This window comes from Salvelinus namaycush, chromosome 16 (assembly GCF_016432855.1).
Source record: "Salvelinus namaycush isolate Seneca chromosome 16, SaNama_1.0, whole genome shotgun sequence".
Taxonomy (NCBI): Eukaryota; Metazoa; Chordata; class Actinopteri; order Salmoniformes; family Salmonidae; genus Salvelinus; species Salvelinus namaycush.
In genome coordinates, this window is record NC_052322.1 from 19,830,529 (window position 1) to 19,844,549 (window position 14,021).

Genomic DNA, 14,021 nt, shown 5'->3' on the forward strand with positions numbered 1-14,021 from the left:
CAAGAATAGACTGACGAGTTTCAGAAGAAAGGTCTTTGTTTCTGGCCATTTTGAGCCTGTAATCGAACCCACAAATGCTGATGCTCCAGATACTCAACTAGTCTAAAGAAGGCCAGTTTTACTGCTTCTTTAATCAGAACAACAGTTTTCTGCTGTGCTAACATAATTGCAAAATGGTTTTCTAATGATCAATTAGCCTTTTAAAATGGTAGAGTAAATGGCTGTTAGTCGGCTAGTGACAGTGACTAATTTCAGGGCAGGGTACTGGGTGGAGGCCGGCTAGTGATGGCTATTTCACAGTCTGATGGCCTTGATATAGAAGCTGTTTTTCAGACTCTCGGCCCCAGCTTGTACTGACCTCGCCTTCTGGATGATATCGGGGTAAACAGGCCGGGGCTTGGGTGGTTGATGTCCTTGATATTTTCTACATTTTAGAATAATAGTGAAAACATCAAAACTATGAAATAACACATATAGAATCATATAATAACCAAAAAAGTGTTAAACATATCAAAATATATTTTATATTTGAGATTCTTCAAATAGCCACCCTTTGCCTTGATGATGGCTTTGCACACTCTTGACATTCTCTCAACCAGCTTCAGCTGGAATGCTTTTCCAACAGTCTTGAAGGAGTTCCCACATATGCTGAGCACTTGTTGGCTGCTTTTCCTTCACTCTGCGGTCCGACTCATTCCAAACCATCTCAATTTGGTTGAGGTCGGGGAATTGTGGAGGCCAGGTCATCTGATGCAGCACTCCATCACTCTCCTTCTTGGTAAAATTGCCCTTACACAGCCCAGTGGTGTGTTGGGTCATTGCCCTGTTGAAAAACAAATGATAGTCCCACTAAGCCCAAACCAGATGGGATGGCCTATTGCTGCAGAATGCTGTGTTAGCCATGCTGGTTAAGTGTGCCTTGAATTCTAAATATATCACAGACCGTGTCAACAGCAAAGCACCCCCACACCATAACACCTCCTCCTCCATGCTTTATGGTGGGAAATACACATGCGGAGATCATCCGTTCACCCACAACGCGTCTCACAAACTCCAGACCAAAGAACAAATTTCCACCGGTCCTTTAGTAGTGGTTTCGTTGCAGCAATTCGACCATGAAGGCCTGATTCACACATTCTCGTCTGAACAGTTGATGTTGAGATGTGTCTGTTACTTGAACTCCGTGAAGCATTTATTTTGCCTGCAATTTCTGAGGCTGGAAACTCTAATGAACTGATCCTCTGCAGCAGAGGTAACTCTGGGTCTTCCTTTCCTGTGGCGGTCCTCATAAGAGCCAATTTCATCATAGCTTTTGACGGTTTTGCGATTGCTCTTGAAGAAACTTCTTGAATTGTTCCGAATTGACTGACCTTCATGTCTTAAAGTAATTTCTCTTTGCTTATTTGAGCTGTTCTTGCCATAATATGGCCTTGGTCTTTTACCAAATAGGTATGTCTTCTGTATATCACCCCTACCTTGTCACAACACAACTGATTGGCTCAAATGCATTAAGAAGGAAAGAAATTCCACAAATGAACTTTTAAGAAGGCACACCTGTTAATTGAAATGCATTCCAGGTGACTACCTCATGAAGCTGGTTGAGAGAATGCCAAGGCAAAGGGTGGCTATTTGAAGAATATCAAATCTAAAATATATTTTGATTTGTTTGACATATTTTTGGTTATTACACGATTCCATATGTGATAATTTCAGAGTTTTGATGTCTTCACTATTATTCTACAATGTAGAAAATAGTCCAAAAAAAGAAAAACCCTTGAATGAGTAGGTGTTTTAAAACTTTTGACCGGTAGTACACTTCCACCTTTCTACCCAGAAAGTTCTTTATTCCTATCTGCACGGTGTACTGAGAACCCAGCTGGCTGTACGGACGGGGACAGTATATCTGGAGAGCCATGATTCCGTGAAACAGAGTATGTTACAGTCCCTGATGTCCCTCTGAAAGGAGATCATTGCCCAGAGCTCGTCTACTTTTTTGTCCAGGGACTGAACATTAGTGATTAATATACTCGCACGTGTTGGATGGTGTGCACGCCTCCTGAGTCGGACAAGAAGTCCACTGTGAATACCTCTCCTCCTCCGGTGGCATCTTGGAGCAGTCTCGGGGATAAGTTAAATTGCCTTGTTGTACGAACAAAGGATCCAATTCGGTAAATTCGTATTTCTGGTCTGAATGCTGGTAAGTTAACACTGCTCTGATATCCAAAAGTTATTTACGGCCGTATGTAATAATGCAAAAACCGTCTGGGCAAATAATATAAGAAATAACACAAAAACTTTACTAAATACTGCAAAGTTGCTTAGGAGCCAGAAACAGACCTACCATGTCTATCAGCGCTATCGTGTCATGTAAATAGACAATAAAGTATATTGTATCATAAAATATAAATGTATTATGCAACTATAAATAAATATTGACATTCGTAATTTATTTACTATCTTTTCTAACAAAATGTTCACCCTGTGAGGTGCATAATCCTTACAGGGTTGAAATGTGGAGCCTAAATTAGCTATTGCTCTGTGCGATTGCAATTGAGCTAACATAATGGTAAACACTTGAAGAGGATTTTAACTTGTATATCAAACTTATTTAGACATTTTGAAATTGTATTAACTTTCTCTATAATTTAGCCCAACAGGGTGGAAATGTATAAGTGAGACAAACAGACTAACATCATGAAACATGTCTATCTTCCTGGGACCCAGCAATTCATTTTTGTCCTCTCTAGTGGACATCAGTTCTTGGTCCGTATCTCTGAGGCCATTCAAGCGTATTAAGTCCTGTTGTCCCTTTGTGAGGACATTCTGGGCATTTCAATGATGTCACATGTTGGGGGTGAGACTTTGACAACTTTATCTTCCTGGTTCTTTAAAAAATGGCTGACATTACAATTTGCACATTTAATTATAGCAAGTGAATATCTCAGAAATAGTTAAGTGAGTTTTCAGGACTTTGTAAATAAGAGCTAAATAAGAGCTTATCAAGAAAATTCCTCTATAGTGGACACTTGGATGCCGTGACTATGTTTTTCAGCAACTGTACCCAGCAACTGTAATGTTTTTTCTCTCTTCATATTTACATCCTAATGACCACTACAGAGGACAATTTTGCAGATACAATAAAAGACAAATAACAATATTTAAAAAATATATATATAATCTTGGTATTGTGTTTTTTCACCCTAAACACTTTTGTAAAAAAAAATAAAAAATCGCAAACTTTTCGGGTCTCAGGAGAATACATTTACTTAGCCTTGCTCTGTTGTTTTACCACCCCAAATATTATGACACTTCCTGAATGTAATGTCATTGCAGGAAGGGGCTGATTTTTGAAAGGGGAATTACTACAACCTATCAGGGTGGGAAGTGAAATCAGGGAAACACAGAAAATCTTAATACAATAATCATGAAAAAACTTGTTTAAGAGAAATGTAAGTAGGATTATAAAATAATCAAGAAAGATTTTAAATATTGTATTATTTAATGTCTTATAGGTCTCATAGAAGTTGATGAATAGCACCCCGGAATATGACAAAAACAACTACATCCACTAAAAACAAATCCATATCTTTGTGTTTTTATGGTAAATGCCACCTAACTTTTTATTTAAAGCCCTTAGGAATGTACATTTTACACTAAATAAGAGATTATATTTTCTGGGGACAGAAAAGGCACCGGAGTGTAGGAATTAGCCTACCCATCCCATTATTAAACCAACCCGGTCCCCTTCAGGGGGCAGCATGGGGTATTGGGGTAGAAAACCGACCAATGGATGAGGTCGCTCAATCTTTTGTTCTACAGAGAAAGGACTGATTTACTTTTTGCTGTTGTGTGGCAATAGTCAAAGGACAGTTCTTCGTCAAATCAATTCTACTATTTTACACAACTTATTTCAGTAATATTAGGCTATCCTTCATAAAGGCCCACTGGTACTACAATATACAACAGACCGGGTTCATCATAAGACTGATGGACTCAGAAAAGGGAAACTGCTATGACAATGCAACGGGTCGTTCATTAGGTTTAATTGTTGTATAAGTATATGGGTGTTACATAGGCGAAGTCAAATCATCGAATCCATGGCTGAGAATATTGCTGCCAAACGCGTTTGCAAAATGTGCAAACCACATTGCTTTCCCTTTCTCCGTCAGTTCCGACACCCTGGTCTTATTTTCTCCTCCCCTTTTCCAAAGTGTATGAAGAAATCTCGCGGGGTAATTTTTGCCGCGAATGTTCCATACAAAGAACTGCAGAGCAGTCAGTCTTTCCTCTATCTTTTCTCCGATACAGTTTATGTCAAATGTTGCATGTTCTGGCAGTGTGACAGTTGTAGTAGGCCAACCACAAAGTAAACTAAAAGTATATTGACTTGAAGCCGGCATCTATCCCGTGTTCTACATTGTAACAAATTGCCTGTCATGCACACCGGAGTTCAGGATATGGTTATTCTGTTGTCTAGCCTTTATTGTCAATAAAGCTGTTGCCTTTGTACTGGTGGGTAATCCAAGATATCACGACACTATAGGCTACTGTAGATATTGTTAACAAACAACATTGCTCACCTAATCTTGTTATTCAGCATTGCCATCTCTAATGTCCCCAAACTGATATGTAAACAAATACTGTAGATTGATTATAAAAGACTGGGAGCATCATGTCTACTGACATTGTTTGATCAAATACAGTACCGTAACAGAGGAGTAAGCATGCTGGCTCCTAATCTGTAGCCTTGTCTTTTGTGTCAACCAGTCTTTGTGCTTTTGTGCATTAGGCTCCATGTAGTTGTTGACCACTACATAATGTCGGCTATGCAAAATAAACGGATAATCATAGCTTCACCATGCTTCTCCTGGTGCACGATGGAGAATGATAACCAGTGGCTTTAAATATGAATCAAGGGTCACCTACCTTCGTTGTCCCTTCCTCCGGGTAGACTCTGCCACCCGGTTTGAGAACCACAGGCTTCTTTCTCAATACTCTCCAATGACGTCTCTCCAACCTGGCTATTCTTGATCGGGATTGGCCGACTGTACGAAAAGAGGACGTCCCATTGCTATACATACAATGGTAGCGCTAGAGTAAGAAAAATAGCACGGCTCAGATGTTGAAATTGTGTAAGATTATACAATTATCTTTTATTCGCATTTCAAATATGGCGATAGCTCGACGATTTATGGAAACACACAAACGCTTGTGTGTAATGTCCCGTTGGCGACTTCGGTTGATCGTCTCGAACTTTATGGGCAGGATTGGGGCCAGGAGTTCTTCACCATGTTGGCCGACTGAGTTCGACTGAAAAACCTCCTGAACATATGAATATCACCAAACCGAAGGCCAACATATAGCCTAACACTAACATTAGACCAGACAACCACGAAATTAAACAGACTAACTGAATTGAAGCCGTTTGCTCATTTTTAAAGTTTAAAACACACAGGCTAAATTATTATTGCGCATGGGCGGAGATGTTTGGTGAACTAGTCATGAGATTATTATGACTTTAACTAGTGATGATCGCCAGTAAACTGATACTTTTGTTGCAACAAAGTTGTCATTTGATAGTTTTGAGTCTTCAAAATTCTTAGACGTTCCTCGTATTGCATTAGGCCTACTTAGCCTAATTATGTTTTAATGTAGGCCTAATCACTTATGCTGTAATGAGTCAGCCATCAAAACAAATCCACAAGATAGCTACTGTCTGTAGTGTAACACTTGCTGAAGTTACAAATCGTGACATGGATACAACGTATGTAGGCTATCATCATTAGCAAGGTCTACAATGTAGCCTATCAACCGCAATTGACTAGGTATACCCTTTAATTTCCAATCAAATGGCAGTGTGAATGTTAATCGACGAGGCAACACTATTTAAAGGTTTGAATAAACTCTTGCAGAATTTAATTTAAATTATACGGTCACAATGGGTGACAACTGATGGAAATGAGTGTTAAGAAGATGGCGGTGGCGGTGCGTGCTCCGGAGCTTGCACGTGGACGGTTGAAAGTGGGCGGCCATAGAACCTCATTGAAGACTCACCGCTAATTTTAAAGGAGTCATCTGCAGTTTCAACATCCATTTACCCCTAATTGATTGATATGTACCCATTGATTCTCGAAGACTATAACTTAGAAATGCTTAATGAGTTTAGTTCAACTGTCGCACCCCATCAGAACCCAAAATATAAACTCCAATGTTTGAAACAAACGTAATGTAAACAAACACTGTACAGACCTCAAAACATGGTTAAAACTAATATTTTGAAATCATGGATGGTCAGACCTTGCAAGCATAGCTCTGTCTATGAGAGTGGTAAAAAAAAAACAGCCCACCCCTAGTGCAGTCGTTCATTGACAATTTTTTTGTTAGGGTGTGCACAGAATCATTTTTTAAAATAAAAAAACAATGGATTCCAAATCCAACTGACAACTCTATAACAATCAGGACAACAACAGGTACACAGTAAGCTTAAATAATGGATATTTATAAAAGTATCAGTGGTAGTGCACACTTGAAGTCGTAACTTCCTACTCCATTGGAAAATAGTGGATTAAGGGGCGCAGTTTGACAGATCAAATTACATTTTTATTTTAAAAAGTAATGATATCAGCAACCAAAGAAAAGCCTGTATTTACACAGGACAAACATGGGTACAAGGAAAGCATTAAATAATGGACATTTTTACAGGTATTACTTATAGTTACTTGATGTAGTGACGTTACATTCTTCTAGTGGCATCACGCTAGAACCCTGTAAACCTATGGACGATTTCCATATGACAGGGAACTAAATTAGAGCTAGGTTTAGGCATATGGCATTAATTCAATAAATAAACATGTAATTGGTATTGCATTTAGCTGGTTATTTACATATCATTGGTCTGATGATCTCTCATGGTTTTACTTCAGTTTGTTGTAGCCAAACATTTTTGGTCAACAGAACTATTATAACCCTAAAATAGACTTAAAAATAGGTGTAATGGGTTCACACTCAAAATGTTTAGTGCGAACCCATAACACCTCTTTGTTTGTCTGAATTCGCAGGTTTTACGCACCAGTCAAGGTTATCTTTTGATTAGCTATAATAGACTTCTCCCAGAAGGAAAAATATTATATTGTGAGGGCCAGGGGTCTTTGAAATACTTAATCCAATCACATGATGTTTCTTCGATCATCTCTTTGGGCAAAAGAGAGACAAGAGTCACAGTATGAAAGAGCTTATAAAGGGTTGAAGAAATTCTCTCAGTAGAAAACTATTACATGACTCCCTCTTCAAGAGGGCAATATAAATACAGTATTTTGCATTTTTGCAGCCCTCCTGTAATAGTGCAGTTGTGTCGTTCTGAAAATGTTCTTAAAATGTTTTAGGCCTATGCCATGACGTTCAGAGGTAACTACATGATCTGCAACAGCTATATGACAGAAAAGTAGCCTCCAGAATCATTTCGTTTTTCCAAAGTTGAGGATACAGACATGTGTAGGCCTTTTAGGTGCCAGTAGATCATCAAAATAACACCCTGCCCTCCTGACAGGGCTCCAGCAAGGTCCCATTCCTTTCTCAACACCCCCTTTAGTTTCAGCACAGTGGAAGCTTGTTATAACCCTATAGCCTTTGTTTGTCTAGCAAACTCTTCACCATCCCATCCTCGATCTTCCCAAGCATGTGGGAGTCAAGGGATGATAACATCAAGGGGTAGATAGAAGGTTGAGAGAGTCACACATTAATGAGATTTGTAAGATATGCAAAAAAATATATATGTTTTGTCAACGTAAAGTTGCAACTGAATTCCTGTGTGTGTTGAAAATTGGAGTGACCAAATAACAATGAAATGGTCTGATTTGCTCCTTAAGAGCTGCTTGGTCTGCAGGGTTGGAAGATAATTGAGGGATCATACTGTATGTGGTCTGTGTTGAATCAGTCAGAAAAAGGGTGCACACATCCATAAATTCCACCAACCTTGTGGAGAAGTAGTGGCACAGAAGGAGAAAGATTAGCACAGCATGAAGAGCAAGCAAGGTCAAATCCATTTATATGCATTTATAAAGCAGAACACTAATGTCTTTTGGCTACAACAGCCTTTGTCAGAGTTTTCCTAAAGTTAAAACTGTGCCACAACAATGACCACTTGATTAAACACCACCTAAGGTGGATTGTGGCTTATCACTACCCAAAAACGTAACACCTGTGCGTCATCATAATTTTAGGATTACCCAGAGATTCTAATGACATAATGATCAGGATTATTCACTCAGAGTGACATGGTTGAGCCATTGCTGTAAATGATTGACATTGAAACAAACCCATGGCGCCCAAACTCAGTTTGTATGCTTGGCTGTAGTAGGCTACTAGGTCAATAGTCTGTAGGAAAGGTTTAAATTAGAAATGTTATTGTAGATGTGCATACCATCAAAAAGTGGTAATAAGCCATTTTACTACTTACCCAGAGTCAGATGAACTCGTGGATACCATTTTTATGGCTAGCTAGCATACCTATAGACTTCCAGTCATTGTGCTAACACTAGTTAGCATTGGCTCACGAAACAACCTTTAATTTCATACTGCACGCAGAGACATAAACATGGTATCCAGGAGTTCATCTGACTCTGGCTATGTAGAAAAATGGCACAATTGCCAGAATCTCGCAGTAAGTATGTAGGCCTAGGTAATAACTTATTTCAAAACCTCACTTAAATAGAGGGGGAGGTGGGAGAGAATGAGTTGTATTTGTAAGTGAGAGAAAAAGAGAAGGGGGAGGGGGAGTCTGAAAGGAGAGAAAACAGAGGTAGGGGTCAGAGGGAAGGAGGGGGAGGGTATAATGCTTTAGGGTTGGCTCTGACAGGTGCGACCAGGCCCAAGTGAATGTCAGTGTCACCATGGGGGGTCATTATAAGCATGTCACAACCAACCAGGGCGCTAGATTAGGGGTTTGTGGGGTGCAGGGATTGTTTGTGTCTCTCACAGTGAACCTGTTATTGCCACAGATCAGAGCTGGGATTGACAGGGAAGAAGGGACAAACACAGGTGGCTGTAACAGTTAAAAAAGACAGCCACGATAAAGTGTGAATGTGTATCTGTGCATGTAAGACAAGCAGATGTGTTGATATCTAAATGGCTTTTTGTATGAGATTAGGTAAGAGGGAAAGTTTGTGGCATTTGCAGCAAGTTTGTGTCATGTTGGTAGAGTAAAGAAATAACATCTTAATTTAAAAATAATATTATGAACAAAGGAGTAGTAGGCAAATGCAATGAACCCTTCACGCATCTGACAGTATTGTAACATTTTCTTTTGTAAATATTTTTTCACAAGAAGTACACATAGGTATAGTACAAGTGTTTTCTGGTAGGCCTACTAACTGACCAGGAAGACTATTTCTTGACCAACAGGATTTGTGGTTTATTATTTTGAGCTTGCCAACCCTTTCTAACAGATGTTATGTCAAAGATAAACGTGCTCCAGTGAGCGAAGGTAGGGTCACCAGGGTCACACACACACTTTGCCTTTGTGTAGAATGAACATGCTTCCTCTGTGGAGGGCCTCTTCAGGTTTTTACCACAGAGGGGAAGAAGAAGAGAAGCGAAACCATCTAAATCCTTTAGCTGACAGCAAAACTCAACTTCAGCTGTGTTACAAATCTCCCTTCCATCCCCTCATCTACCAGCTAAAACTGCTCTGTCAAGCCTACAAAAATGGTTGATAGGGTCACAAGTGCCTAGGGAAATCCTCTTATACAAACCTAAAGATTTATTTTATTCATCTCTGAATTAATTCAAATAAATTGTGCATTAACCTTCACAATAGCAGTGCAAAGAGAGCCCAAGGGTTTGGATTTGGCTTCACAGGAAGGGTGGAGGGTATGCTATGTGAGGAGTTGGAGAGCACTGGACATGAGCCAACACCTGTCTCTCTCTAGTCTACTGGGTAGGGGTTCAGACGGGTCAGAAGCAGGAAAACGTATTGTGACACACCGTTTTTAAGATCATACACATTTGTAGCTTTGTAGCCTAGAGAGGAACTTGATGCACACCTCAGAGACCTCCAAGGCGCTGATCCTCAATTAATATGGGAACCACACTGGTCCCAAATAAACTTGAATTGAGTAGAAAGTACAGCGTGCACAAGTGAACATGCATGCACTCACACGCACAGGACTCACATAGTAGACTTCACTCAGATTTTAGATTTGTTTAACAGCGCCATCTACCGTCTTGCATTCTCCCTCGCTTAATTCAAAAACTAGGTTATTCCCCCCATGGTGAAATATAATCACAGACATTTTGAGTATTGTGATACCCATAGTTATAGATAGATAATAGATTACATATATAATACAGGTGACAGAAAATATAATCATTTTTACCAAATGTATTTATTATCTATCTTTAAAAAAAATATTTTGTTATTCTATAACCTTTTATATCACACATTTGGCAGATGAAATGGGAAAGACGATCGTAAATGTATCATTGGCTGGCTATTGTATTTCTGGAGAATCTCTCAGCTGGTGTTAATGACTGAGTGTTTGCTCCATGGGTATAAATAGAATGAGATAATCATTTGTGTTTGTGGGGGTTTTATGAGTTTGAAAAGTGTAGCTCTTCCAATTCAACAGCCTATAAGGCAGGTCTACTGCAGCAGTGCTGTTACCATGACACCTGTAGCTTACTCCGTTCTCTCCTCTCCACTAAGTGCTTCCTGAGTATAATTTCCATGTGGTTTCCAACTGTAGCTTCCTCTGTAGTCTATAGAGCAAGCCCCCTTCTCTGTGTTATCAACCTCTCTCTGGGAGCGCTGTTAGAGTTGAGTAAACAGACCCAGAATTAAACAGCCTATAAGACACTCTGAAATGAGTGGAGCTCAGCTAATAAACACCTGGAATGGGGTGGGGGTTGAGAAATAACTGGCCTTCAGTTTATGTGCTATAGCTCTTTGTCTTTGTTACACACACACACACACACACACACACACACACACACACACACACACACACACACACACACACACACACACACACACACACACACACACACACACACACACACACATTTGTCAGACCATGCTCAAAGGATTTCAATATTTAATTTAGTACTAAAACATGAAAAGAAATATGCAAGCATATTCATATTTGTCTATATCTCTTTCTGTCTCATTCTCCCTCCCATACCCCTCTTCCCATGATTAACCAGGCCTATCGGACTCTATGGTGTGTCGTTTCGTGTTCCTTAGTTACCAGTTGCCATGATTTGCCTGGGCCATTTGTGTTTCCATGGTGATTGTGCCCATTCTGTCGTCTCCCGGCTGCCTCTTGGTTTTGCTGTCCCGATGGCCCCCAGCCCCCGACCCCCCCGACCCACCCATCTATGCTTCTCTGCCTCACAGACCCAGAAGGCTGTCAGTGTGTGTTCATGTCGCAACTCAGCGCTCGCCACCATCCCAGATCAGTAATCTAACTTCTGGTGGTCCATGATACCATGCCTGAATAATCATAGAGAAACAGTGCTGAACGTGTGTTGTAGCACCCAGGCTCTCTCTCTCTCTGTCTCTCTCGATTTCAACAACAGCTTCTACATATGCATGGATACATCCATATTAGCACTATCAAATTACATCATTTTGCTATATAAATGTGTTTCTTTGTTGCAAATGTCTTTGTTTCTTAGTTCCACATTTTTTATCAAAAGACATTTAGATCAAATCTAATAGAAATGTAAAAACATGATTTGATGAACAGAGATGGTTTGTTTTGATACATGGAACTGTGGATGGAATACACAGGACAGGTAACACAATCTCACACGCCAAGCTGAAAGCTGGAGTTCTAAGGAATGATCTCCAGGTGGCAGCAGTCAACCGATTGTCTCTGAGAGGATTACATGGAGAGAGGGTAAGTGCGGTGGAGGGTTAACTTGGCATCCTAACTGAGACGGATTCAGTATCACTCCCACTCATTACGCCTGCCTCTTATTCTCTCATTCAGTCTCACACTCTCTGTCTCTGTCCATCTCAGTGACGCTCTCTCCTCTCTCTCTCTCTTTCTCTCTCTCTGCCTCAGACACCGTAAACTAGAACTTTTGCACTGCCAAGTACTTGCCCAAAGTTGGTGTTGGTGTTAGTGCTGGTCTGGAGTAAAAGCCTGCACAGAGTGTGTGTGTGTGTGTGTGTGTGTGTGTGTGTGTGTGTGTGTGTGTGTGTGTGTGTGTGTGTGTGTGTGTGTGTGTGTGTGTGTGTGTGTGTGTGTGTGTGTGTGTGTGTGTGTGTGTGTGTGTGTTGTGTATGCATACCCATGTCGGTGCTCAGTGATGGTGTGCCTATGTGTTTGATCCAAATTAATTTGAGGTTCAAATAAACCAATCCCACACACATTTGTTCCTTTGATTATGAGGTTTGTCAGTTTGAGCAGCATTTACCTCACTGTTCCTGTGGCATCAAGAGTCAGCAAACAAGAAAAACTGTGAAACGGAAAACAGCTGAACATTCCTACTCAAATCATGTCCCCAGCAGATGCCGGGACTTATGTAGCCTTGAGCCGGACCTTTCAGTGGGCTAGCTAATCCACTCACCCATCACTAATGCAAGCCAGTCCTGCCAGAGAGATACCTATCAAATACCACATGATGAAACTAAAATAAATAGCCTCATCTGTGTGGGGCTGGGTAATTCACACACACAAACACATTTTTGCTTGGCCTGGGACCTATCGATTCAGCTGAAGCTGGTCATTATTCAGTGTGAGGATGAGGAAGTGAGAGCAGAGGGGTGGGACTATTGTCCAGAATTCCATTGTGAGTCAGAGAGGGAGGATGGAGAGATGAGGATGGGGCATCCCACTCACCCTCCACTCTGCTCTGCACAGCTGGAGCCTCTGCTGTGCTGCTGTCATGGCAACAGCAGCAGTCACCACCAGCAGCAGTCCCAGCATGGTCCTACACAGAGGCCAGGAGAACTCACACACATATGGGTACAGAGAACACACAGGGGGAAATTATAGGACACTAGACAGGCATGCTAAAATGTAGACCTACACAGTGACACATTAAAAAGATGCCAGAGAGCCTAAAGAGCGTTTTACCTAAGATCTGAGTATATTGAACGCCTTGGATTTTCTTTGTGTCAACGTGGGTGGAATAGCACACAGAAAGACAGAGTTGATTGGGGCAGATGCACATGTGATATAATATTTTAAGGCCTACAATTTAGTATTATGTCCAGACCGGGCCTGGTGTCAGTTTCTTTTTGCGAGTGGAGAGGCTGTTTTTTTTCATGACCACCAAACGCACAGCGTGTAATATGTCTTATTCATATTTGAGGAAAATCCACATTGGAGCACCGGCGTCGTTTGTGTAGGCTATCGGACATTTTCTCTCTACGATTAGGCTACTGCTTTGTAATCTACTATTCCCTTCCAGAAAACGCATTTAAATTAGCCTAAAATGCTTGGTTTTCGAGGTTGTCTTTATGGCCTATTGCTTCTTTGAGAATATATATTTCGACCGAACGTCCAAGGCGGTTCAGGCTGGTGCACGCGCAGGTCCCATTCAAACAGGTGGGAAGCAGGGAAATAATCCCCGTTGCGCAAGGTTGCGGTGCGCGTGATTGATGATCAGATAGCCTACATGGCTCAATACCGATTAGGCCTAAATGTTTGAGAATTGTCACGGTTTTCACTTGATTCTGCATCAGCTCTGACCAAAAATTGTGTCGAATGTCTAAAAGTAAGTCAATAGACAACCACAGTTCAACGTATTTTTCCATCTATGCTTCCCCTGTGTTCTTTGTTGTTTGGTGAGCAGCACTGTGTTTTTTCTCTCCATATCTCAGCCTCCAGTCAAGAGACCGTTTGCGCACAGGTGGGAGATACCCGCTCTATAGGACAGCCCCCCTCCCTCAGTTCCTCAGCGGATGATGTGAGCAAGTGACATTTTGCCGTTGCGGTTCGGGACAGCAGGCGAATAGTCTCTGCAAACAGGTGTGCGGCTGCCCGAATCAGTTTCCTACGCCTTTATTCCAG